The following is a 26,148-nucleotide window of genomic DNA, read 5'->3' as shown; positions in this document are numbered from 1 at the left end:
GCGCCGTCCGCAGCAGAGGACGAGCGATTGCTCGTCACTCTTAGACAGGTGTCTGCACCCCCCTGCCCCTGAAAGGTGTCAAATGCGACACCGGAGGGGGGGAGGGTTCCGATGAGTGGAAGTTCCACTTTAGGGTGGAGCTCCCCTTTAATGTGGTATTAAACCCAAAAGAAAACATTTATTATATTGCAACTTGCCTTTTGTTAGATATGATGGCTGTATTTATATTCTTTTTTTTTTTTTTTTTTGGGCTACTTTCATCCGGTGATCCTGCCAGCAAGGCTGTTTTTTCAAAAGCACAAGCTCTCCAGCAGAATATATCTGTTTACATGGATGAGAGAAACCATTTGTCAGTGGCAGGGGTGTTTGCAATGGCCAGCTTTTATTTATTCATGTAAAACCTTTATCCCAAAAGAAGAAAAACAGTTTGGTGTAACTGATTATAAAGTGTGAGCTGGAGTTCAGCTTCAGTTTGTTAGTGTATTTCAAGTGGTTGTAAACCCCATTCATGAAATCTGACCTGGGCACATATATCTGTAGTGTTTACTTATTACTCTCCAAAGCTCTGAGTGCTGTCTTTCTGCTGCTCTGTTCCTCTGTTATCAGCATGATAACTTCTGACAAGCTCTCTGACACAGGCAATAAAAGCAGCTGGAAATTTGTGTCAGGGAGGGAGCTTAGAGATAAGCAGAGAGCTTGTCTATTCAGACTGCAGCTCTGCAAGTTTGTTTGTTCCTCTGCGTATGTGTGTGTTTGTGTGTGTGTGTGGGGGGGGGGGGGTGCCTTTCCTCCAATCAGCTCACACACAGTGCTGAAACAGGAGAAAGATTTCTAACACAATGTGCATTTTCTAAAAAGTGTAGAAACCTGAAGACAGCAGATATATATGTTAAACTTATGTAGGGAGATTTGTTTTATCTCTGTGTATCATCTGATGCTGTTCACTTCAATGGGTATAGGAGAGGGTTTAAATCCACTTTAATTCCGCTAATGCATTTAACACTATTCTCCCCTCCCCCAGACTGGCAATGCTGCTGTCTGTTGCCCTCCTGCGCTCATTTATCCAGATTTGTGTCTCACGACGGTAATACAGGAGGTGTGTTGGGTTTAACACCACTTTAAATTAAATGGGAAGTGTCCCTTGTACTGATTACTGGTGTCTTAATTGAAATCCCTTGACACCCCCCCCCCCGTACCCCGATGCTGCAGGGTTTATTGCGGTCAGTGGACCTTTCATAGGCACTCGATCTTTCTGCCCCCCCCCTCCTCCATTCATAGAAGCTTCCAGCAATAAAAAGTGCTCTATGAATGGAGGATGGACAGATCCGTGTGAGATAAAAGTCCACCTCCTCCATTCATGGAATTGCTTTTCATTCTTGACAAGTGACAGAGCCAGTAGCTATATTGACCCGCACAGCACTGGATGATTACCGCGGCAGGGAAGTAGAGGACTTTGGATTTTCACTGAGATAGCAGCCACCAGCATGGCGAACACCTCTCATTCAATTTAAGATCTGTCCCATGTAGGGTGATACATTTACGACTTTAAGCTTGCCTTTTTGCCCAAGCATTGCTATATTTTTGCTTTCAGTTCTCGTGCTAATATCCAAGTATGGGTTAAATTGCCATATAGGTTGCATTGCCTCTGATGTCAGATGGCAGAATGTTCATTTCATTTTCTCCAGCACCATTAAAACGGCAGTGTCCATTATTCCCACATTGTATTTTGCTATTGTATACATGCTTCAATAAAAAGGTAAAAAAAAACGTTGAAGGTTATGAGGTTAGATGAAGGGTATGTGGGGCGTTGTTTCTGTTGACAATAGATGTTAAAAGCAACACAGTAGCTGTCATATATTATTGATGCTTCCCCTGTGACAGATGTTACTTCTGTGCTGCACTGGAAGCAATACACTAAGCTTTATATGAGGTCTCGGTGGTTTTAAGATATATTGCAGCATTCAGAATGATAAGTTTCCCAATATGTCACACTAAAATCAGCCCTGGAAGAGAACATTTCATGGCCTTCCCTCTTTATTATTAACAGCATTTTATGGTGGCAATGACTATGAAAGGGCCTTCAGAATACATTTTTATCAATGTGTGAATGCATTAAGCTTTAGTATCTTTTTTGTGTCAAGACTTTTAGAAACACTAGATAACAACAAAATACTAAATACTTTCCCAAACTGGCCACACACTAGGAGGATTTCAGCCAGATCCTAACAAACCAGATGAAATTCATGGGTGACCCTGTTGTCGCCCTACCGCCGGATCCTAACAAACCAGGAGAAATTCATGGGTGACCCTGTTGTTGCCCTACCGCTGCATCTTAACAAACTGGAGGAAATTCATGGGTGACCCTGTTGTTGCCCTACCGCCGGATCCTAACCAGACGAAATTCATGGGTGACCCTGTTGTCGCCCTACCGCCAGATCCTAACCAGATGAAATTCATGGGTGACCCTGTTGTTGCCCTACCGCTGCATCTTAACAAACTGGAGGAAATTCATGGGTGACCCTGTTGTTGCCCTACCGCCGGATCCTAACCAGACGAAATTCATGGGTGACCCTGTTGTCGCCCTACCGCCAGATCCTAACCAGATGAAATTCATGGGTGACCCTGTTGTTGCCCTACCGCTGCATCTTAACAAACTGGAGGAAATTCATGGGTGACCCTGTTGTTGCCCTACCGCCGGATCCTAACCAGACGAAATTCATGGGTGACCCTGTTGTCGCCCTACCGCCAGATCCTAACCAGATGAAATTCATGGGTGACCCTGTTGTTGCCCTACCGCTGCATCTTAACAAACTGGAGGAAATTCATGGGTGACCCTGTCGTTGCCCTACCGCCAGATCCTAACCAGATGAAATTCATGGGTGACCCTGTTGTTGCCCTACCGCTGCATCTTAACAAACTGGAGGAAATTCATGGGTGCCCCTGTTGTTGCCCTACCGCCGGATCCTAACCAGATGAAATTCATGGGTGACCCTGTTGTCGCCCTACCGCCGGATCCTAACCAGACGAAATTCATGGGTGACCCTGTTGTCGCCCTACTGCCGGATCCTAACCAGATGAAATGAATGGCTGAACCTGTTGTCACCCTACCGCCGGATCCTAACAAACCAGACGAAATTCATGGGTGACCCTGTTGTTACCCTACCACCGGATCCTAACAAACCAGACGAAATTCATGGGTGACCCTGTTGTTGCCCTACCGCTGGATCTTAACAAACTGGAGGAAATTCATGGGCGGCCCTGTTGACGCCCTACCGCCGAATCCTAACAAATCGAAGGAAATTCATGGTCGGGGTTGTTGTCACTCTACCGCCGGATCCTAACAAACCAGAAGAAATTCATGGACGGCCCTGTTGTCGCCCTACCGCTGGATCCTAAAAAAACTGAAGAAATTCATGGGTGGGCCTGTTGTAACCCTACCAAGCCAGATGAAATTCATGGGAAATTCATCCTATGCATTAAGGTGAAAAAACTTTAGTCACTGAGAAGCCCCCCCCGGTTTACTCACCTGAACCCGTTCATTCCCCCGCCGGAGACGCGCTCTGCCTCTCTGGCCGGGGGTTCTCAGCTCTTGATTGAATAGATTAATAGCAGCGATCCATTGGCTCCCGCTGCTATCAATCAAATCCAATGACACAGGGCTGAGTTCGGCATTCTGTGTCTATGGATGCAAATGCTGGACTCGGAGCACGCCCTCACAGGAACCCCCAGGGAGAGCGCTTTTTCTAGGGGGTTTACTGATGCGGGGACCCCAGAAGATGATGATGGGTGCCACTCTGTGCAAAACAAACTGCACAGTGGAAATAAGTATAATATTTTTGTTATTTAAATAAAAAAACAAGGGTTTACAACCCCTTTAATTACAAAATATACCACATTTTGGCCACTAGATGAAGCTGACAATCTTAGGAACTCATTGATAAGAATGTGTAACAGCATTGGCCAAAAAAAGCATACCTCAGATAACTGTATTCAAAGTATCCATAGATAAATAAATCTGTGCAAAAATCATAAGTAACGTGCATCTAATCATAAACTACAGCATTAATGAATGAAGTGCAATATACAGTGGAACCTCGGATTGCGAGTAATGCGGTTAACGAGCGTTTCGCAATACGAGCACTGTTTCTTGAAAAATCCTAACTCGGTTTGCGAGTGTTATCTCGCAAAACGAACAGGATTCAGGCCAAATCAGTGTGCAGTACCGCGCTTGGCCTGAGGTGGGGGGGAGCACTGGAACCAAACGGCGCTGATCATAGCCGATCGGTGCTGTTCTGAAAGACTCGGAAATACTACCTCGGGAAGGAACCTATAGGGCGGATCGGCCCTGCCCTCCCCTCCTGGAACGGATTATGCTCGTAATCCGAGGTTACACTTTATACTGTATGTGCCAAAAACAATTAGTACAATAAACAAATCAAAATATTTGTGTAGCTGTTGTTTCAATAAAGTGTGGCAATAACATACCACAATAAATATACAGTATTCCAAAACTGTCCAGTGATACACGGATTTAAATGTGAGATCTTCATATACACTATTACCAGAAGTATTGGGACACCCGCCTATAACAGCTTCAACTCTTCTGAGAAGACCATTATTCCAGAAGCGCATTTGTGATCTTTTAAGGGAACATTAGCCTAATTAAAGTGGAACTTTATCTGTGTCCATGTATTGATCTCAATCTTTTAAAGGGACATACACCTCATTATAAATAGAACTTTATCCATACTAGAACCAAAACTAAGGTGCCCAATTTCCATAATCAATACAGAAGTGGAAATAAGAGCTGTTTTCCAATTTGTATACTGCTACCAATCTTTTAAAAGGACACATTTTGGAATACGGTATATTTATTGTGGCACATTATTGCACTGGGCACTTTAATTAAATAATGGACACACAAACATTTTTATGAATTTATTGCACTAATTGTTTTTGGCACGTTTACATTGCACTTCATTAATTGTTTCTGTGATTCATGATTTATTACATGTATGTTATTTATGATTTTTGCACAATTTTATATATATCTGGAATTTATGAATTATTGCACTATCATTTAGATATTTATCTAGACCATTTAAATACGTTTATTTGAAGTAGGGTTTTTGGGCCTGCACTGTTAGTCTTATTGATTGTAAGCTAGGCGGTATTATTTGTTACTTCTTTAAATGGCAGCTACCATTCTGTAAACATAAGAATAGATGGTGCAGACTAACATATATATATTTAATCTTAGGAAGTCGTAGTATTCAAGAAAAAATGGGGGAAAACAATGCTTGGGACATTCATCCAACAAATGTTTCACTAATAGATCCCTTAGCGTTAACATAATTCTGGTGCAGATATAATTCATAAATAGGTTATTATACCTTTTCAATCAAATACATAGTCAAGTTTCCCCAGTGTGTTTAAAAAAAGTATAGTATGCAGCTTGGAAATATTGGCCCGGATTCTCATACCCCGGCGCATAGTTATGCCGGTGTAGCGTATCGAATATACGATACGCCGACGTAGCGCAGAGCGGCGGGCACAGTATTCACAAAGCACTTGCTCCCAACGTTGCGCCAGCGTAACGTAAATTCTTCGGCGTAAGCCAGCCTAATTCAAAGTAGGTGGAAGTGGGCGTGATTCATTTAAATGAAGCGTGACCCCATGCAAACGATGGGCCGAACGAATGGCGAATGCACCGTCCCGTCGAAGCATCCCAGTGCGCATGCTCAGAATCACGTCGGAAATATTCCTTAAGATACGTCGAATCACTGCCTACGACGTGAACGTAACCTACGCCCAGCCGTATTCACGTACTACTACGTAAACGACGTAAAATACGACGGCTGTTCCCTGGTCCATACCTTAACATGACTTACACCTGCTTTATGAGGCTTAACTTTACACCGGACGTACGACTTACGTAAACCGCATATAAGAATGCGCCGGGCACAAGTACGTTCGTGAATCGGCGTATCTCACTCATTTGCATATTTGCAATGAGGCGGCCAGCGTAAATATGCGCCCAAGATACGCCGGCGTAGGAAAGTTTCGTCGGTCGGAGGAAGCCTATTTTCCGGCGTATCTAGTTCTATGGGCACGGCGCATAGATACGACGGTGCACATTGACACTTACGCGGCGTATCTGTAGATACGTTGGCGTAAGTGCTACGAGAATCCGGGCCAAAGTGCTTAAAACAGCATAGCTATAGGCCATTTGTCTCCCTCCTAAAACCTGGCTGAAAAACTCCTACAGGTAGCTGTGACCTATCCCGTCCTGTTGCACGCTGAACACCAGCATCACAGGAGCCAGAATTCTCCTTGTTTTAAACCCCTGTGCATGCACGATGTGCTCTCTCTGGCAGCAGTGGCTAAGCCATATGTATTTAGGTATCAATGCTGGTACACACATTGTGTAAATTTACACTAACAGGGAGAATACTATGGGGCAGTGTACAATTGGTTCAAGTAAATGACTGCTGAAAGAATTTTTAAACTGTAGTGAAAAGAGTTATGCTCTATTGCTTTCTAATCAGAATACTTGTGTATTATGCCTGTTATTTTCCACTTCTGCTTCTACCACATGGGCAGTTAACTCTCCTCAGAGTATGCTTACAAAGACAGTAATAAAGAACTTTAACACTGGGAGGACTAATAGTCAACGCATTATATGTGCATCGTTTCAAAAGATACCTTCCCAAATTGCTTCTATTGGACTAAAATGTTCAGATTATAGCTTGCTTAACAGGTGGTAGGGGCCTTTGGCTCACTGGTTCAACTCTCTGTTTAAGTCAGCCAAATATATTCCAGAAGCATTAAAAAAAAAGCTTGTTTTCTTTAGAAAGCAGTCACAGCTATCAAATCTTTTATTCGATGCTTGAAACCTGGGGTAAATCATATATCTCTTTCCAGATCTGCCATTTTCTCGAATCCTTGACTAGGAACCATAAACAGCCCACACTCGCTACGGCCTTTGAAGCTCGCTGTCGTACTCATCCCACTACACATGGCCTAGTGTCCTTGCTATACTCTCATTTAAACTCTTCTGGGGTTTAGGCCCCTTCTTATTTTACGTGTTGGTAATTGGCTCTTGGGGTAGTGCAGTCCCCAAAAGACTGGTACAAAATGTTGGAGGCATTATTCCACTCTTCCTATAATGTGGTGGCCTTGGAGAACTTATTCAAGGTGATGTCAAGGTGGTACTACACTGCAGTTAGAATTGTAAAATATATCTCTACATATCCTGCATTGTGTTTCTGGAGTTGCTTGGATCCAGGTGATATATTACATATATGGTGGACGTGCCTGGTGGTTAAATGGTCATGGCTATGCGTCTATGCCATAGTCAATACAATTTTATACCAGAATTTAAGCAAGGATCCCTGGGAGGCACTGATACACCTAACATGGGATTAACTAAAAAAGAGCATGTTTTGGTTACCTATGCTTTCATGGCTACAAAACAGACAATCGCGAAAGCTTCATAGATGCCGACTCTTTCCTTTGAGGAGGTTAAACGACGATTGCATGGCACGCTGGTTAATGAAAAACGTATGGCTAATCTCACTTTATCAGTGAGATTAGCCATACGTTTTTCATTAACCAGCGTGCCATGCAATCGTCATTTAACCTCCTCAAAGAAAAGAGTCTTCATCTACCAAGCTTACGATTGCTTGCATGCATACCAGCTCACTATGTGGTACTTACCTGAGATCGAAGCCCCCGAAGTCCTCCTCGTTCCCCTCCGCCACCAGCATGTCTCCTCGCATCTTCTTCCTGTTATCGCCGCTCCAGCGCTGTGATTGGCCAGAGCGGCGATGACTTCATTCCCGCGCATGCCATTGACAAAAACTGCAGTTTCAGTGCGCCTGCGCCGTTATCTACGGCACGCATGCGCCGTAGACGTCAGCGCCTGTCATTTCTGCAAATATCTCCTAAACCTTTTAGGTTTGGGTTATATTTGGTGCACCTACAGGTAAGCCTTATTAATCTAGGTTTACCTGTAAGTTAAAGTGGGTTAAAAGGGTTTACAACCACTTTAAAGGGATTGCATTTTTGTTGCATTTTTAGCATGGTAAACAGCCTTATGCCTTGTACACACGATCGGAATTTCCGATGAAAAAAGTCAGACGGAATTTTTTCATCGGATATTCCGACCGTGTGTGGGCCCCATCTGACTTTTTTCCGTCGGAGTTTAGAAATAGAACATTTTCCGATGGAAAAAATCCTATCGGAAATTCTGATCATCTGTGTGGAACTCCGACGGAGAAAAAAACACGCATGCTCAGAATCAAGTCGACGCATGCTCAGAAGCATTGAATTTCATTTTTCTCGGCTCATCGTAGTGTTTTTCGTCACCGCGTTTTGGACGGTCGGAATTTGGTCTGACAGTGTGTATGCAAGACACCTTGAACGGATTTCCGACGGAAAATTCCATCGGATTTTTATCACATTGGAAATTCAGGGCATTAGACACATTATGGGATTATTTCTGATGGCTGTGTGAATACTGAGGCATTCATACAGTCATTTCTTTCAATAAATAGACCCCTCATCTACTCTGGGACACGTAATTGGGAAACCTGGCCTGTAGTACCTATCCCACTAGAGTGATACTTTTCCTGGCACACTGGGAAGTGTAGTTCTGCGACCTAAAATAAAACATGTAGGAGGTATACAAATTCTTTGTATTTGTTTGGGATTTGCTTTCAATCACTAGCTATTTACAAGTCATAAATGAAAGGTGGATGGGGTTTTGTCTGATGATAGTAATTTAAAAATCTAAGAAAAGATAATGACAATATCACATAGTTATGATAACAGGCAGTTATCTAGATGCAATCACTTATATTTCACGATGTAAAAGTGGAGCATAACATATCAATTCTCTGCTGCTACCGCTTAGATATAAAACTTGTCAGCTGGTAAAGGCAGAGAGTGAATAACACAATGGATTCAGAAACAGAATACAGTATCATTCACTTTTATATCAGAGAAACACAATTTTCACCAGTTAGATTAATTTGCTAAATACATCTCATTATGTAAACCAATAAAAGTAGCAATTGCCGCACACCAAATCTAGTGTTTTTTATTGTATTTTTATTACATTTTTTTTTCTTTTTTTTTCTTTTTTGTTACAGCAGTCTACAGTTACATAGATTACAATGTGTAAATTCAATAGACATAGAAAAAGACTTACAATAAACCAACATGTATGGTTAGGAGATACTGCAGACAATTTGTTGTGATGGTAACCATTAGATTTAGAACAAAGGGCTCTAGCAAAGAATTCATCAGATCTTTAAATCCAGAGTTAACCTTCTTCATATACAAAGTATAAACCCTTATGCCTGGTACACACGAAAAAGCACATCGGAATTCCGACGGAATTCCATCGGAGTAAAATAGAACATGTTCTATATTTAAACTCCGATGGAATTCATCGGAATTTCCAATGGAAGTTCTCCGATGGGGCATACACACGGTTGGAATTTCTGAGACTCGCGCATGCGCAGTAGGAAATGGGCAGTGAAGCCGCACGGCTCCACTGCCTGTTTCCCTTAGTGAGGATGGCAGCGCCAGGAGCTGCAAGGATCGAGGGATCGGCCTCGGGTGTCCGACAGGTAAGTGTTTGTAGCTGCTGACTTTTAAAAAAAAAAATTGCGGGTGGAACCTCCGCTTTAAAGTGTTTCTAAACTTAAAAACGTTTTTTTTTTGTTTGTTTTTTAACTTAATGCATTGTTTGCATTTAGGTAAAAAATTTTATCAAGGAAGGGAAGGCTCTTTTTGATGTATAGAGTGCTGAATGTAGTGTTTCTTGGGTTCTCCTGCTGAGACATATTACCAGTCTCTCAATATGACTTTTTTTTCATACCGCCCCCCCCCCCCCCCCCACCTACTTCCTCTTGACCGACTTGTCTATCTCATCTGTTTTTGCTCTTTCTTCTTTTTCTAAATAATATCTAAAATGAGTTGGGTATTTTCTATGTACTAGGGTATCCAGTCTTACGATCACTCCCAGTCCTGAATGGACATAGAGAGTGATTTATATCTCCTAAGTGCAGACTAAATGCTTATCCTGATTTTATTGACTGCTGAGATGTACTTATATTTTGCTTACTGGTATACCGCTGTTTCTTTATTATTGTCATGTTAACACAGAACTGCCTTTCTGTAAAAAAAACTATATATATAAAAAAAAAAATTCAGTTTCCTTGCGCCCCCCTTCTCTGTGAAGGGGAAGAGAGGGGAGAAGAGATCAGCTTTGTGCTTCGCTGCATCTATTCTCCCCTTAATTCTTCATACAGCATTCAAAAAGCAGCAAGAGCCATTGGCTGCTGTTGCTGTCAATCAAATGCAGTGAAGAGGAAGTGGGGGGCAGGCCTAAGTCCCGCTGTGTAAGTCTATGGAGCAAGTTTCCGCAGACTACATTTCTCCCCATAGCAAGCGGCTGACTGTGGTTGTCCTAAAAAGAAGAGGAGCCAAGATCGCTGCCACGTAGGTTTCTGAATCGGCGTATCTAGTCATTTACACATTTTACGCCAAACTCAACAGAAGCGCCACCTAGCGGCCAGCCTAAATATTGCACCCTAATATACGACGGCGTAGGAGACTTACGCCGCTCGTATCTTAGCCTAATTCAAGCGTATCTGGTTTCCAGAATACGCTTAAATTTAGGATGGCGTCGATTCAGAGTTACGTCGGCGTATCTACTGATACGCCGGCGTAAAGCTACCTGAATCTGGCTATTTAAATCTAGACTTCAATTTTATGATGTGGTGCTTTAATTATGGATTTGCCCATGATTTTACTGTTATTCAAAGCTCTGTTAGAGACGCAGACAGAGCTACAAAAAAATACATACAACTTTATCCGGGTATCTTTCTTTTTTTTTTTTTTGCCCCCTTAACGACTTTACTGCTTTCCATACTTTTATGGCGAGCTTTACCGTGGGGGTTTTGTTAACGAATGAGTTCGCCTTCAGTGCCTCCACTGCTGTCCTATGGGGTGCCCCTGATACCATTAATCCCCCCTCTATACCCCCCTCCTATATCTTTACTAACTCCTACGTGCTGCAATTGGGCTGCCAAGAAGTAGCTCCGTGGGTGCGGCACCGCCATGCCCCCCTCCCTTGTTGTTAACTTATCCTGGACTGACCTCCTTTCCATATAAGTTCTCTAAATATTGTGTCAATTTTTTTAAACCACTTCTTATGGATCCATATTGGGGAGTTATGCAATAAATATAATAGTTGTGGCATCCACAGCATTTTGATCACGTTGCATCTCCCTGCAACCGATTAATGGAAGGCGCCGCCAGATTTCAACTTTATTTTTAAATTTAGCCAGAAGGGGGACTATATTATTGTTTATAGATTTTTTTTGATCTCTCATTATGTATTTACCTAGGTAATTATCTCAACTACTTCCAGCTGGGGAATTTCTGCTAAGGTCTGATTCTCAATGGGGGTCCACTGGCATAATTGCTGATTTCTCCCAGTTTATAACCAATCCTGAGAGTCTTCTGAATTCTCTACATGTACTCAACGCCTGCCTAAGGGATTGCTCTGTGTTTCCCAGGAAGAGGAGAACGTCGTCCGCGTTTAGTGCGATTCTCTCCTCGCCCGTCGCTCTCACAAATCCTTTCATATTTGTTTTTGATCTTATTGCAATAGCCAGTGACTTCATGGCCAGTGCAAAGAGCAGGGGTGACAATGGACACCCCTGTCTAGCAGGGCTGGACTGGGACAAAAATTTGGCCCTGGACTCCATCCAGACCGGCCCACTTTAATTCAATAAAATGCTGCCCCCCACCCCCCAAAAAATCACGCCCACCAAAAGGTCCCTACATCCATTATTGTATATTATTAGAGGGTGAGAGAGAGGGGAATGAGAGAGAGAGAGGGAGGGTTGAGGGAAAGGGGGTGATAGGGGGTGGATGAGAGAGGGTGGTGATTGTAAGAAAAAGAGAGCAAGTGTAAAAGAGAGGAGGTGAGTGTAGGACTGAGGCGTTTTTCAGGCGCTTTTGGGCTAAAAATAGCACCTGTAAAGTGCCTGAAAAACGCCTCTGCTGCAGTCCCAGTGTGAAAGCCTGAGTGCTTTCACACTGGGGTGCTGCCAGGGCGTTAAAAAAAGTCCTCCTAGCAGCATCTTTGGGGCGGTGGAAGAGCGGCGTACAAACCGCTCCTGCCCATTGAAATGAATGGCCACTGCTGCTGAAGCGCCTGCAAATCACTTCAGCAGCAGCGATACACGGGCGCATTTAACCTTGAAATCGGCTGCTAGCGGGGGTTAAAATCGCCTGCTAGACGCCGAATAGTGCAGCTAAAATGACAGTAAAGTGCTGCTAAAACTAGCAGTGTTTTACCGTCCATGCCCACCCCAGTGTGAAAGCAGCCTAAGAGTTAGGGAGTGAATGAGACAGAGGGGGGGGGAGCTGAGAGACAGAGGGGGGGAGCTGAGAGACAGAGGGAGGGAGCTGAGAGACGGAGGGAGGAAGCTGAGAGACAGAGGGGGGTCAGAGAGACAGAGGGGGCGTCTGAGAGATAGAGGGGAGCCTGAGAGATAGAGGGGGTCTGAGAGATAGAGGAGGGGGCTAAAAGAGGGGGGACTGAGAGACAGAGGGGGGACTGAGAGACAGAGGGGGGACTGAGAGACAGAGGGGGGACTAAGAGAGAGAGGGGGGGACTGAGAGAGAGAGGGGGGGACTGAGAGACAGAGGGGGGACTGAGAGACAGGGGGGGACTGAGAGACAGGAGGGGCCTTAGAGAGTCTCCGTTTAAAAAAATAAATAATTTTAAACGGCCCACTGAGCCATCGGCCCATCGGGAAACTCCCTGTAGTCCCTATAGCCAGTCCATCCCTGCTGTCTAGTCCCCCTCTATAGTAGAATCTTGCCTGAGAAATCATTGTTAATTCAAATTTCAGCACTGGGTCCATTATACAATATTTGTATCCACCGAATGAACGACGGGCCAAAACCGAATTCTCCCAATACTCGCCAGATATATCCCCACTCTAGACTATCAAAGGCTTTAACCACGTCTAGGGACATAACTGCCCTTGTGCCCATATTCTCCGTAGGTGTCTGCAAGTTAAGAAATACCCTCCTGATATTCATGCTGGTTGATCTGCTAGGAATGAACCCTGTTTTATCTGGGTGTATAAGTCTGGAAATAATTTTATTTAACCTGGCTGCCATTACTTTAGGCAATATTTTAGCATCTGAACAGAGTAAGGAAATAGGTCTGTAGGACGTGGTCTCCAGTGGGTCTTTCCCCTCCTTATACAAAACTATTATTGTTGCCTCTGTCATTGATATGGGCAATTTCCCCTCCATCTCTGCCCAGTTCAACACTTTAAGAAGCTTCGGGAGCAATACTTCCCCACATGGCTTTTTTTCTCAGACAATAGGTGCAGGAACTCCCCTTTTCTGAGTCACTTGTTTTCTCCACCCCTACCCACCTCCGAGCAACGTCCCTTGGTTACATCCCTTACCGCCCTTTTAGACAATACAGAATCAAGTATCATTTTGTTGTGCCAAGTCATTTGTATGGAATTCGGTTTCCCCTTCAGCCAGCAACAATAGATCCCCCTAACAATGTACCACCCACAACAAAATCCCCACCCCCCCCAGCAACAATAGATTCCCGGCAGCATCAACAGATCTCTGCACAGCCAGCATTAATAGACTCTCTGGCAGCCATCAACAATAGACCCATCCCCAACAGTAGATCTCCTTCAGCAACAATAGACCCCCCTGCAAAAATAGATCCCCTCCAGCTAGAATAGATCCGCCAGCAGTGAGCATCAATACCCTGCAGCACACCCCAGTACCCCTTGACATTACATACAGTCAGTCCAGGAGGTGCCGAAACTGCATTCCCCCGCGTTCCTGCTGAAAAAAAGCCCTGCTTCCCCATAGTATTTGTAGGTCTCTACTGGGAGACAATCTGGCCCAGGGGATTTCTGGTTGGCCCTCTCTGAAACTGCTATCTGTATTTCCTCCAGAGTTATCTGGCCTCTATTCCCTCTGTGTTCACTTCTGTAAGGGCCGGTATCTCGATGTTCCCAAAGAATTTATCCAATCCCTCCCCTCCTGCAGCCCCCTGCGATTTATACAAATTGTCATAATATTCTGTAAATGTTTCTGTAATCACTGACACCTGAGTAGAGATTTCTCCCTTCGATGTCCTCAGGGCCCGTACACACGACCGAGTTTCTCGGCAGAATTCAGCCAGAAACTCGATCGGAGCCGTATTCTGGCGAGAAACCCGGCCGTGTGTACACTTTCGGCCGAGGAAACCGACGAGGATCTCGTCGGGCCAAATAGAGAACATGTTCTCTAATTCCTCGTTAGTCAACGGGGAAACTTGGCTCGCCGAGATCCTCGGCGGCTTCACAAGGAACTCGACGAGCAAAACGATGTGTTTTGCCCGTCGAGTTTCTCGGACGTGTGTACGGGGCCTAAGAGGGGGAGGAGTATTCTGGTTTCTTTCCACACTCCAAAGACATGCTGATACCTTAATTGGCTCCTGTCTAAATTGTCCCTAATATATGTATGTATGAATGTGAGTTAGGGACTAGATTGTAAGCTCCTTGAAAGCAGGGACTGATGTGAATGTATAACATACAGTATATGTAAAGTGCTGCGTAAATTGACAGCGCTTTATACTGTAAGTACTTGTAATAAGTAAATAAATAAATTGAAGAAGTGGAGTTCAGATTTTCCCTTAAAGGGGTTGTAAAGGTACAATTTTTTTCCCCCTAAATAGCTTCCTTTACCTTAGTGCAGTCCTCCTTCACTTACCTCATCCTTCGATTTTGCTTTTAAATGTCCTTATTTCTTCTGAGAAATCCTCACTTCTGTCTGTAACTACACACAGTAATGCAAGGACGTCAGGACGCTCTCTACATGGCAGATAGAGAAAGGAGCTGTGTGTTGGTGGGCATCCTGACTCTCCTGTAGTCCAAGGGAGGGGGCGAGCACGACACTCCATACCAGGGAGAAAGCCTTGCATTACTGTGTGTAGTTACAGACAGAAGAACAGGAAGTGAGGATTTCTCAGAAGAAATAAGGACATTTAAAAGCAAAATGGAAGGATGAGGTAAGTGAAGGAGGACTGCACTAAGGTAAAGGAAGCCATTTAGGAAAAAAAATTGTACCTTTACAACCCCTTTAATTTCTGTCTGGGGAATCCAATGTCACTATGATGATGGTAAGTGAGGGGATATCATTCGAGCAGAGACCCAGATAGCAAGAAAACCCCAAAAGGGGTTCCAATCCTTCTCCACTTCATCCAAAACTTGAAAAAAGCTTTGCCGGGACATATCATTTATAAAGGTCATTGTAAATATAGGTTTCCAAGGTTATGAATGACTTTAACACCCATATAATTATTGTATTTTTTTGCTTTCTAAAAATGAATACTCTCAGACAGAGAAATCCATCTTTTTTTTTTTGTCTGAATACACTGTGAAAAAGCTTTATTGACTCTGCACAGATTGCATAATAAATTAGACACTGTGAATATGAACATATCTGTGCCTATTTAAAAAGTGCTCCTTGGCACTTCTAAGTAGCGTGACAGATGTGAGGTGAAAATTACCACGCAAAACAAGCGCGTGCAGTTGCGGCACAACTGAGAAAATAGGCATGCATTCGCTATTTGTCTGTGTAATCACGCAGAGCTAAATCTGTCGCTTTGGCTGCAAAACAGACAAAGATTAAAGTGATAATTTTTGCAATAATTAATATGCAACTGCTTTAAAAAACACCCGCCTGTATGTTTAAAAACATACTCAGATTGACTTTCAAGTTTGTGTGGACTGGTTGGCTGAATGAAAAACAATAACAGTATAGGGTCAGCTTTAAGGGGCAACAGGGTACATAATTGTGGAATGGGTTAAAATAATGCATATTAGAACAAATATCTGAAAATATTTAAAATCTTTACTGCTTCAAAACAAAGATTATTCTTCCCATCTTTTATATAAATATATACATTTTATAAAAGGATATACAGTATCTCACAAAAGTGAGTACACCCCTCACATTTTTGTAATTTTTTTATTAGATCTTTTCATGTGACAACACTGAAGAAATGACACTTTGCTACAATGTAAAGTAGTGAGTGTATAGCTTGTATAATAGTATAAATGTTCTGACCCCTCAAAATAAATCAACACACAGCCATTAACCCTCCTAGCGGTATTCCCGAGTCTGACTCGGGGTGAGATTTTTATACCAAAAGCGGTAACCCCGAGTCAGACTCGGGCTCGCCTTGCTGCAGTCACAGACAAAGTTACTTACCTTGTCCCTGGATCCAGCGATGCCACCGCACTGTGTGAGCGAGCGGGACCTCGCTCGATTCACACAGCATCCTCTTGTGCCGCCGATCTCCGTTCCCTGCGACGTTACGACGCACGGGAGCGGAGATCGGCGCCAAATTCAAAAACGTAAAAAAACACATTACATACAGTATACTGTAATCTTATAGATTACAGTACTGTATGTAAAAAATACACACCTCCTTTGTCCCTAGTGGTCTGCCCAGTGTCCTACATGTACTTTTATATAATAAAAACTGTTCTTTCTGCCTGCAAACTGTAGATTGTCCATAGCAACCAAAAGTGTCCCTTTATGTCAAAAATGGTTTTAGAGCAGCTAGAAAACAGCGATAATAAATTATAATCACTTGCAGAATTGTGCGATAGTGATTTGCGGGGAAATTCGTCATAAAAAAATAAAAGTAATGACAGCGACAATTCTGCAACTGAGCAAATTTCAGTGATTTTGAGTTGATTACATTATTGAATAATTTTTATTATAATTATATTATTACTTGTTATAATTATTTATAATTATTTATTATATTATAATTTATCATTTTGTTTTTAAAAAAATGTCATACCCGGGATGCCTACTAGACTCTTGTTTGGTCAGATTTAAGTGAGTTATTCCTAGAATTACAGGCCTACAGTATAAAACGCCAAATTTCCTTGCAAATAATGGTACCGCTTTCAGCACCTTTTTTCTGAAATAATCATACCGCCAGGGAGGTTAATGTCTTAAGCGCTGGAAACAAAAGTGAGTACACCCCCTAAGTGAAAATGTCCAAATTGGACCCAATTAGCTATTTTCCCTCCCAGGTATGTGACTCGTTGGTGTTACAAGGTCTGACGTGTGAATGAGGAGCAGGTGTGTTAAATTTGGTGTTATTGCTCTCACTCTCTCATACTGGTCACTGGAGGGTCAACATGGCGCCTCATGGCAAAGAAATCTCTGAGGATCTGAAAAAAAGAATTGTTGCTCTACATAAAGATGGCCTAGGCTATAAGAAGATTGTCAAGACCCTGAAACTGAGATACAGCACAGTGGCCAAGACCATACATCCTGCTTATCTCTATTGGAAAAGCACTGCACTTATTACCAGCACAGTCACCCATCCCTTCTCCTACTTTATACTACAAACTTTGTACTGCTCATTTGTAAAATAAACTCACACCTCATCTGTGAACCTTCTCCTCTCCAGCATTGGTGGGACTCCTGTCACAGACCTGATCCCTATGCTGCCTGTCAAGCTTCCCGAATGGTGGACTCCTATCATACCTGATATTTCTCCTGCCTGTCAAGCCTCCCCAGTAGTGGTGACACTCCTGTCCTAGCCCAGACTCATCCCTGACTCCATTGTCTCATCCACCACTGATAACTTGCTTGAATATTTTTTTTTCATAAAAAAAAAGTCACAGTTACTTTTCTGAGTAACTAATTACTTTTTCAATGTAGTAACTGAGTCACTAACGCAATGACTTTTTCGGAGAAGTAGTTTGTAACTGTAACTAATTACTTTTTAAGTAAGATGAGCAACACTGCTCATGAGTGCTGCCAGCATTGCTGCACAGGTTGAAGGGGTGGGTGGTCAGCCTGTCAGTGCTCAGACCATACGTCACACACTGCATCACAGGGTGCATGGCGCAGTGTGCTGGATGTAACAGGGTCAGGGCCGCCATCAGGGGGGTACAGGCAGTACACCTGTAAGGGGCCCGGATGGCAACCCCCTTTTTTTATATATATTTTTTTTATATATTTTTTTTATTTATATATATATATATATATATATATGTATATATATTATTATTATTAATAATAAAGAGCCCAGAGGTCCCCAGGGCCCTGGATGACAACCCCCCTTTTTTTTATAAAAGCATTACATTTTTTTTATTTTATTTCTTTTTTTTCTTTTTTATATATATATATATATATATATATATATATATATATATATATATATTTTTTTTTAATTATTAAAGGGCTCAGAGGTCCCCAGGGCCCCATGTGGCATACCCCCCCCCCCTTTTTTTTTTATAAATGTTTATTTTTTTTAGTTTTGTTTTATATATTTTTTTTCTATTGTTTTTTTTATTAAAGGGCCCAGAGGTCCCCAGGGCCCTGGATGGCAACCCCCTTTTTTTTTTTTTTTTTTTATAAATGTTTATTTTATTTTTTTTTGTATTTTTTATTAAAGAGCCCAGAGGTTTATTTTTTTTTTATTTTTTATTAAAGGGCCCAGAGGTCCCGGATGGGAACCCCCCTTTTTTTGAAATTTCTTTTTATAAAAAAAAAAAAAAATTATGTGTGTGTGTATATATATATATATATATATATATATATATATATATATATTTAAAAAAAAATATATATATATATATATTTTTTTTTTATTAAAGGGCCCAGAGGTCCCCAGGGCCGCCCCGGATGGCTACCCCCTTTTTTATATATATATTTTTCTTTATTTCTTCTTTTTTTGTAAAGGGCCCCCCCGCTTCTTAATTTGCAGCAGCCCCCCCCCCGCTTCTCAATTTCAGGTGGCAGCACCACCACCCCCCCCCCCCCGGTTGTCTGCGCCAGGAGGGCCCATGCCTGAAGCTGTGTAAGGGGCCCCATAATTCCTGATGGCAGCCCTGAACAGGGTGCATGGCGCAGTGTGCTGGATGTAACAGGGTGCATGGCGCAGTGTGCTGGATGTAACAGGGTGCATGGCGCAGTGTGATGGATGTAACAGGGTGCATAATGGCGCAGTGTTCTATAGGTATCAAGGGGTGCCCTTCATGTACCAGGTGCACACTGTGTTATTCTATATGTATGTATGTATTCTATATGTAACGGGGTAAACATTGCAGCGTTCTGCATGGTCCAGTGTATTGGATCTTATAGAGTGTATGGTACAGTATTTTCAAGGTTTTGTTACTTAAAGGGGTGGTTCCCCCTAAAACACATTTCTAACAATAGATTCGTAAGACCCGTTACACTGGTGCCGTATAGAGCCGACTCTATACGGCGCATGCGCAATGACGTTCGGCTTCTGTCGGAAAGTCGTGACGTCACGTATTCGCCCGTCCGAGGAACGTCAATCAAATAGGAACGCCCACCGCCAAGGGACGAGACGCCGAGATGTTGGTATGTACGAAAAAAAAAAAAAAAAAAGCCAGCCTACCCGCAGTGTAACGGGTCTTACGAATCTATTGTTAGAAATGTGTTTTAGGGGGAACCACCGCTTTAACACTGTCTGGCTATTCTAGTAGCTATCTACTTGCTGAAAAACACAAGAGGTGTTGGGGAATTAAGCACCAGCTCCTTCAACCATTGGAGGAGCCACCTGGCACCCATCCCCGCATTTGGAGGCCTTCGCTGCTATTTGTAGCTCTGGCTTTAGCTTAAGGGCTGGCAAAGCTCGCCTGTGTGTCCCTGCAGGTTAATGCTTACTTGGTTCTGCAGAGAAGCCTACTATGACTCCGCTATTATATAGAACTGGTAGACTGTATACAACACATAATCTCCGGGATCTTTCAATTGGTTTCAAAGAAAATAAAACTGCTAGAATTGCCCAGCCAATCACCTGACTTGGATCTAATAGAAAATCTATGAAAAAAACTAAAGATCAGAGTTCATAGAAGAGGCTCACGGAACCTTCAAGATTTGAAGAGTATTTGTGTGGAAGAATGGGCCACAATCACACCTGAGCAATGAATATGACTAGTTTCTCCATACAGGAGGCGTCTTAAAACTGTCATTACCAACAAAGGATTTTGTACGAAGTATTAACCACTTAAGGACCGAGTCTCTCTTTCTGAGATTTGGTGTCTACAAGTTAAAAACATTTTTTTTTTGCTAGAAATATACTTAGAACCCCCAAACATTATATATATATTTTTTCTAACACCCTAGAGAATAAAATGGCGGTCGTTGCAATACTTTTTGTCACGCTGTATTTGCACAGCGGTCTTACAAGTGCACTTTTTTTGGAAAAAAAAAATATTTTATGAATAAAAAAATAAGACAACAGCCTATTTTTTTTTATATTGTGAAAGATAATGTTACTCAAAGTAAATTGAGAAAAAAAAAGACCTAGGGCTGACGCTGCGCTATATATCACAAATTAATGGGTGAATAAATTGAAAAAGAGCAGCTGGCACTAAAGTTCAGTACAAAAACTTAAGTAGGATAAAAAATAAAAAAAGTGTAGCGCTAATAATGAAAATCAATGCATGAAACATCTATGTAATACATATATAGATATACAAACACAATGAAGTGCTATAACAAATGTGAATAATGATAATAAACACTCTGAAAAAGGAGTTTTGAAAGTGGAAAACTAAGGCAGAGTGCCATTCATAACAATTGAGAAGAAATCCATGTGTAGGGTTAATTTCCAAAGTGTCCAAATGATTCCAGAAGAAATAGTGAATAAACGCCAATCTTCCCAAGCAAAGAACCGTGTCTTCAAACACCCATAAATGTGGTTGCCTGCTTACTAGAAATAAAGACTGTTAGAATCAGTCTCATCAAGCCCAGGGATATGGGTCTCCTCAAAACCACTCAGGCCGGCAGCCAGTATATCCAGGGATAACTCAGAGAAAAATAGAGGACAAAATCTCTCATAGCGTAGTATATTAGTACAAAGATTTTAATGACAAAGTATTGCACTTACACAAGTAAGGAATGATCTAGCATGTCAATACATCAACAATCACGGCGTCTCCATCTGCTAACTCTCACTTCCTGTATGTCCAACACCGCCGTCTCACAGGATGGAATGTGATGACATCACTGGCACCCTAGGTACGTTTCGTCAAAAGAGGACTTCTGGCCGAGTGAATTGATACCCAACATGTCACGCTTCAAAGTTGCGCTTCCTTGTGGAATGGTGACAAACATTTACCCTTAAAAATCTCCATAGGCGACGTTTAAAAAATTCTACAGGTTGCAGGTTTTGAGTTACAGAGGAGATATAGGGATAGAATTTTTGCTCTCAGGCCTCGTACACACGACGAGTTTCTCAGAGGAAACCGGACATGTGTACATTTTTTGACGAGGAAACTGTCGAGGATCCCGTCGAGCCAAAAAGAGAGCATGTCTTCTTTTTCCTCGACGGGAATGGAGAAACTTGCCTTGTCGAGTTCCTCGACAGCCTAACAAGGAACTCGACGAGGAAAACTATGTGTTTCGCCCGTCGAGTTCCTCGGTCGTGTATACAAGGCTTCACTCTAACGATCACCGTTTTCATATGCAGGCGCTGCTCACATATGCGTTCGCTTCTGCACACGAGCTCAGCGGGACGGGGCACATTAAAAAAATATATATATTGTTTATTTTACCTTTTTTTATTTAGCTTTTTTACACTGTCCTTTAAATAATAATAAAAAAATGGTCACTTTTATTCCCATTACAAGTAATGTAAACATCCTGTAAACATCCTAAAAAGCATGACAGGACCACTTAAATATGAGATCTGGGGTCAAAAAGACCTCATATCTCATATTTACACTGCATGATATGGAGATGGGGGGGCATCTTCCCCCTCACGCGTCTCCATGTCACACAAGGCAACAGACCCGATCGCCTCCGCCACTACCGACGGCTCTGGTAAGCAGTAGAGGGCAACTGAGAGCGGTGGGAGGGAGGCCCCTTTCCCGCCACTGATAAAAGTGATCTCATGGCGAATCCACCCGCAGAGACCACTTTTATCTTGAAGCGGACCGCCCACTCTTGAAGAGTATACTGGGGTTATGGTAGCTAGCTGCTACCATAACGGTATTCCTCTTCAAAGTAGCGACGTAAAATGACGACGGGCGGTCCGGAACTGGTTAAATAACTTTCGGTTAGCGTGTTCAATGATTTTCTGAATTTCTGAACTTATTTGTTTTGGTTTCTTTGTATGTATGGATTGCTGGGTTGTAACTGACATGTGGATAACATTTCATGTCAAAAGCACATTTAGAAATATATCTACCTAGAAAAATGGTAAGGTGTTCAATACTTATTTTACCCGCAGTATACGTGTATGTGTATATGTATGTATGTGTGTGTGTGTATGTATATGTGTGTGTGTGTATATATATATATATATATATATATATATATATACTCGACCCCAGTATAGCCAACCCGAGTATAAGCCGAGGCACCTAATTTTACCACAGCAGCTACTGTAAGCGGAAAAGAGGGTCAACAATGCCTATTTGTTGCTTCACTGTGCCTATTTGCAGCCTCACTGTGCCCATTTGCAGTCTGACCTCACTGTGCCCACTTGCAGCCTGACCTCACTGTGCCCATTGCAGCTCTTCAACTCAATCATCCTCTCACCTACATTCTCTCTACTGTTTGTAATGTTAAGGAATGTTCCATCACTGTGGGGTTGTGGGTCTCCCTGGGTGTACTCATAGTATGGCAGGATCCAGTTGGTCCCCCGGCAGGTCCCGTTACCATAGCACCCGTGGTTATTTGCAGCCTGACCTCCCGTGCCCATTGCAGAATCCGATCTGTGTACCCGAGTCGGTGCAGTGTTAAAAAAAACTTGCGCTCCTCCTTGTGCTGTTCCGTGATAGGGGGAACACTCTGTTTCCCAGCAAACACTGTGTTCAGCGTTCCGCCTATCACGGACGCCCTCTCGTCTATCGCAGACGAGAGGGCGTCCTTGATAGGCGGAACACTGAACACAGTGTTTGCTGGGAAACCAAGTGTTCCGCCTATCACAGAACAGCACAAGGAGGAGCGTGAGTTTTTAACATTGCACGGACTCGGGTACACAGATCGGATTCTGCAATGGGCACGGGGAGGTCAGGCGGCAATAGACTCAGGTACGCTGACTCGAGTATAAGCCGAAGGGGTCATTTTCAGCCCAAAAAAAAGGGCTGAAAAACTTAGCTTATACTCGAGTATATATATATATATATATATATATATATATATATATATATATATATATATATATATATATATATATATATATATATATATCATTTGATTTATTTGTAGGATAGTGCAAATATTATTATTTTACTGTTTTGTTTTTTGTTTTTATTTACATCCACACTGCAACTCCTTCATCCCACTCATCTGAAAAACCATTCAGATCACTGTAACACAAATATATTATACTCTGCTAAACCATATCCTCATACTCCAAGTATACTTTGCCTCTGTATGTCTGTATGACTTCTAAATCAAATGCAATTGCAGTTTTCCTTTGCATTTAGTGTACTTCCATCTTGATCATCGCATTGTATAAATTCCTAAAAAATAAAGACTTAACAAATGGCAAAAGCTAGCAAACACAGACTTCAAATGAATGTTAAAATTCTTCCAAATTACTTAGCTCCATTCAAGTTTGCCTATTCATAATGCCAAGTTTGTATTTATTTATTCTTGTAAAGCATAATGCCCCATACAGACGGTCGTTTTTTGTGATGAAAAAAAAATGACGTTTGAAGTGATGAAAAAAAACGACATTTTTGAAACTTCATTTTCAAAAACGATGGAGCTGTATGCATTTGAAAAATGATGAACAAAGTGACGGCACTCTAAAGGGGAAGTTCTATTCGCCTTGAGGCTGCTTTTAGCTGGTTACTTGTTAGTAAAAGATGATTCGTGCTTTTTTGTCTGTTAAAGCGTGATGAATGTGCTTACTCCATTATGAATGGTAGTTTTACCTCCCGTCTCAAAACTTGCTTCTGGGCATGTGCGGGTTTAAAAAACGTCGTTTTGCCCACACACTATCATTTTCATTGACACAAAAAATGACATTTTGAAAAACGACACAAAAAATTCGAGCATGTTCGAATTTTTTTTTGGTCGTTTTTCTGAAGACATAAAACGACATTTTCCCCACACACTATCATTTTAAATGACGTTTTCAAAAACGCCATTTTTTTTCATCACAAAAAACGATCGTCTGTATGCGGCATTAGGGGCCAGATCCACAGCCGCCGAGCGCAACTTAACTTTTCAGAGTTAAGTTACACTGCCGCAAATCTCCCAAGTTAGGTGCCGATCCACAAAACACTTACCTGGAAATTTGCAGCGGTGTAACTTAACTCCGTCCGGCGCAAGGCGTTCCTAATACAAATGGGCGATTCCCATTTAAATTAGGCGCGCTCCCGCGCCGGACGTACTGCGCATGCTCCGTCGGGTAACTTACCCGATGTGCATTGCGCTAACTGACGTCGCTCCGACGTCATTTGCTTAGACGTTAACGTAAATGGCGTCCAGCTCCATTCACGAACGTCTTACGCAAACGACGTAGAGTTGAAAATTTCGACGCGGGAACGACGGCCATACTTAATAGGGCTTAGTCAAATAGGACTCAGCCCTATTTTTACGCGGCGTAACTCGACGTAAACGACGTAGATTTAGCGCGACGGGCCCGTCGGAATGTTCGTGGATCGCCGTAAGTGTTCATTTGCATATTCTAGGCCGGCCGCAATGGCCTCGCCACCTAGCGGCCGGCCTAGAATTGCATCCTTAAGATCCGACAGTGTAATTCAATTACACATGTCGGATCTTCTGCCTATCTATGGTAAACTGAGTCTGTGGATCAGTTCCATAGATAGAAACAGGGATACGACGGCGTATCAGTAGATACGCCGGCGTATCCCTTTTGTCGATTACCCCCCCAATTTTTTTTTGCAAAATCTTTCAAGTAAATATTAAAATAGAAATGTAAACTATCCCTTCCTTTATTGTGTAAAGGGCATTTACTTAGGCCCCTTTCACACTGGGGCAGGGGGCGGCGGTAAAGTGCCGCTATATTTAGCGGTGCTTAACCGCCAATTTTGCTGCGCTATTGTGCCACTAGTGGGGTGGTTTTACCCCTGCTAGCAGCAGAGAAAGGGTTATAAACCACCACAAAATGCCTCTGCAGAGGCACGTTGGCGGCGGTATAGCCGCGGGGCCCCATTGATTTCAATGGGCAGCAGCGATGGAGGAGCGGTATACACACCGCTCTAGAACTCAGAGCAGAGAGCTGTGACTGACAGTCTGCAGCTCTCTGCTCACTGAGCTCTGAAAACCGAGTGATTGGTGGTGTTCAGTCGCTCGGTTCTCAGTGTAGAGGCGCAGTGGGACAGATGCTGCATCGGACCTAGGTAAGTATTGATCTGCAAAAAAAAATCCTTTCTTTCTCTTTTAAAACCCATCTCTAGACAATTCTGTTTTTCCCTTCAACCTCTTTACCTCCCCCTCCCACTCAGCCTGAATGTTTTTCATCTTTTTTTTAAGAAACCATCTAAGAAGGTTTTCTACTCACCTCAGTTTGCCACCATGTGATCTGCTGCGGTGCTGCTTCTGGCTGTGAAGACCAATGATCAACAGCTGCACCGCTGCCTGGTCATGTCACCATCCTTCGCTTGTCATGAAGTCACCATGCCACCACTGGAGTCTTCAGGGCATGCTAGGAGACAGCTGATAGACAGTCAATGAAAAGTGTGCACGTCATCACGTCATCACCAGTCAGCAATGTGGACCTCAAGCAAGGGACCCTACAACCCTGCATTCCAGAAGAGAGATGACTCCGTCCGTACCAAGCATGTTACATGACCACTGATTTCGTTTGGTATTTGGGCCACTTAGATTGGGCTTTTGTCTTTAATTGTTGTGGCGATTGGTTACAGGGGATGGGATATTGTTTGTGGGATGGGGAATCCTTGGATCGGATTCAACTTTTAAGTGAATATTTAAGTTTGCTCATGCAGGAAAAAATGTCAGGCTCTCTTGATTATTCTTTAGTAATTAAATCTGTGGGAATGATTTGTTTTAAGAAAATAATCCAGTTCCTTTTTCTAATTCCATTTT

At 42.6% G+C, this 26,148-nt stretch overlaps 1 protein-coding gene across 1 annotated transcript in view; it reads left to right on the top strand.

The window, feature by feature from the left end:
- FAM78B (family with sequence similarity 78 member B) overlaps positions 1-26,148 on the top strand; it is a 95,376-nt gene that overhangs the window by 27,567 nt on the left and 41,661 nt on the right. The window lies entirely within an intron of this gene.

The sequence above is a fragment of the Rana temporaria genome, chromosome 7 (genome assembly GCF_905171775.1).
Source record: "Rana temporaria chromosome 7, aRanTem1.1, whole genome shotgun sequence".
NCBI lineage: Eukaryota > Metazoa > Chordata > Amphibia > Anura > Ranidae > Rana > Rana temporaria.
This window is presented reverse-complemented; position numbering and strand designations above follow the sequence as displayed.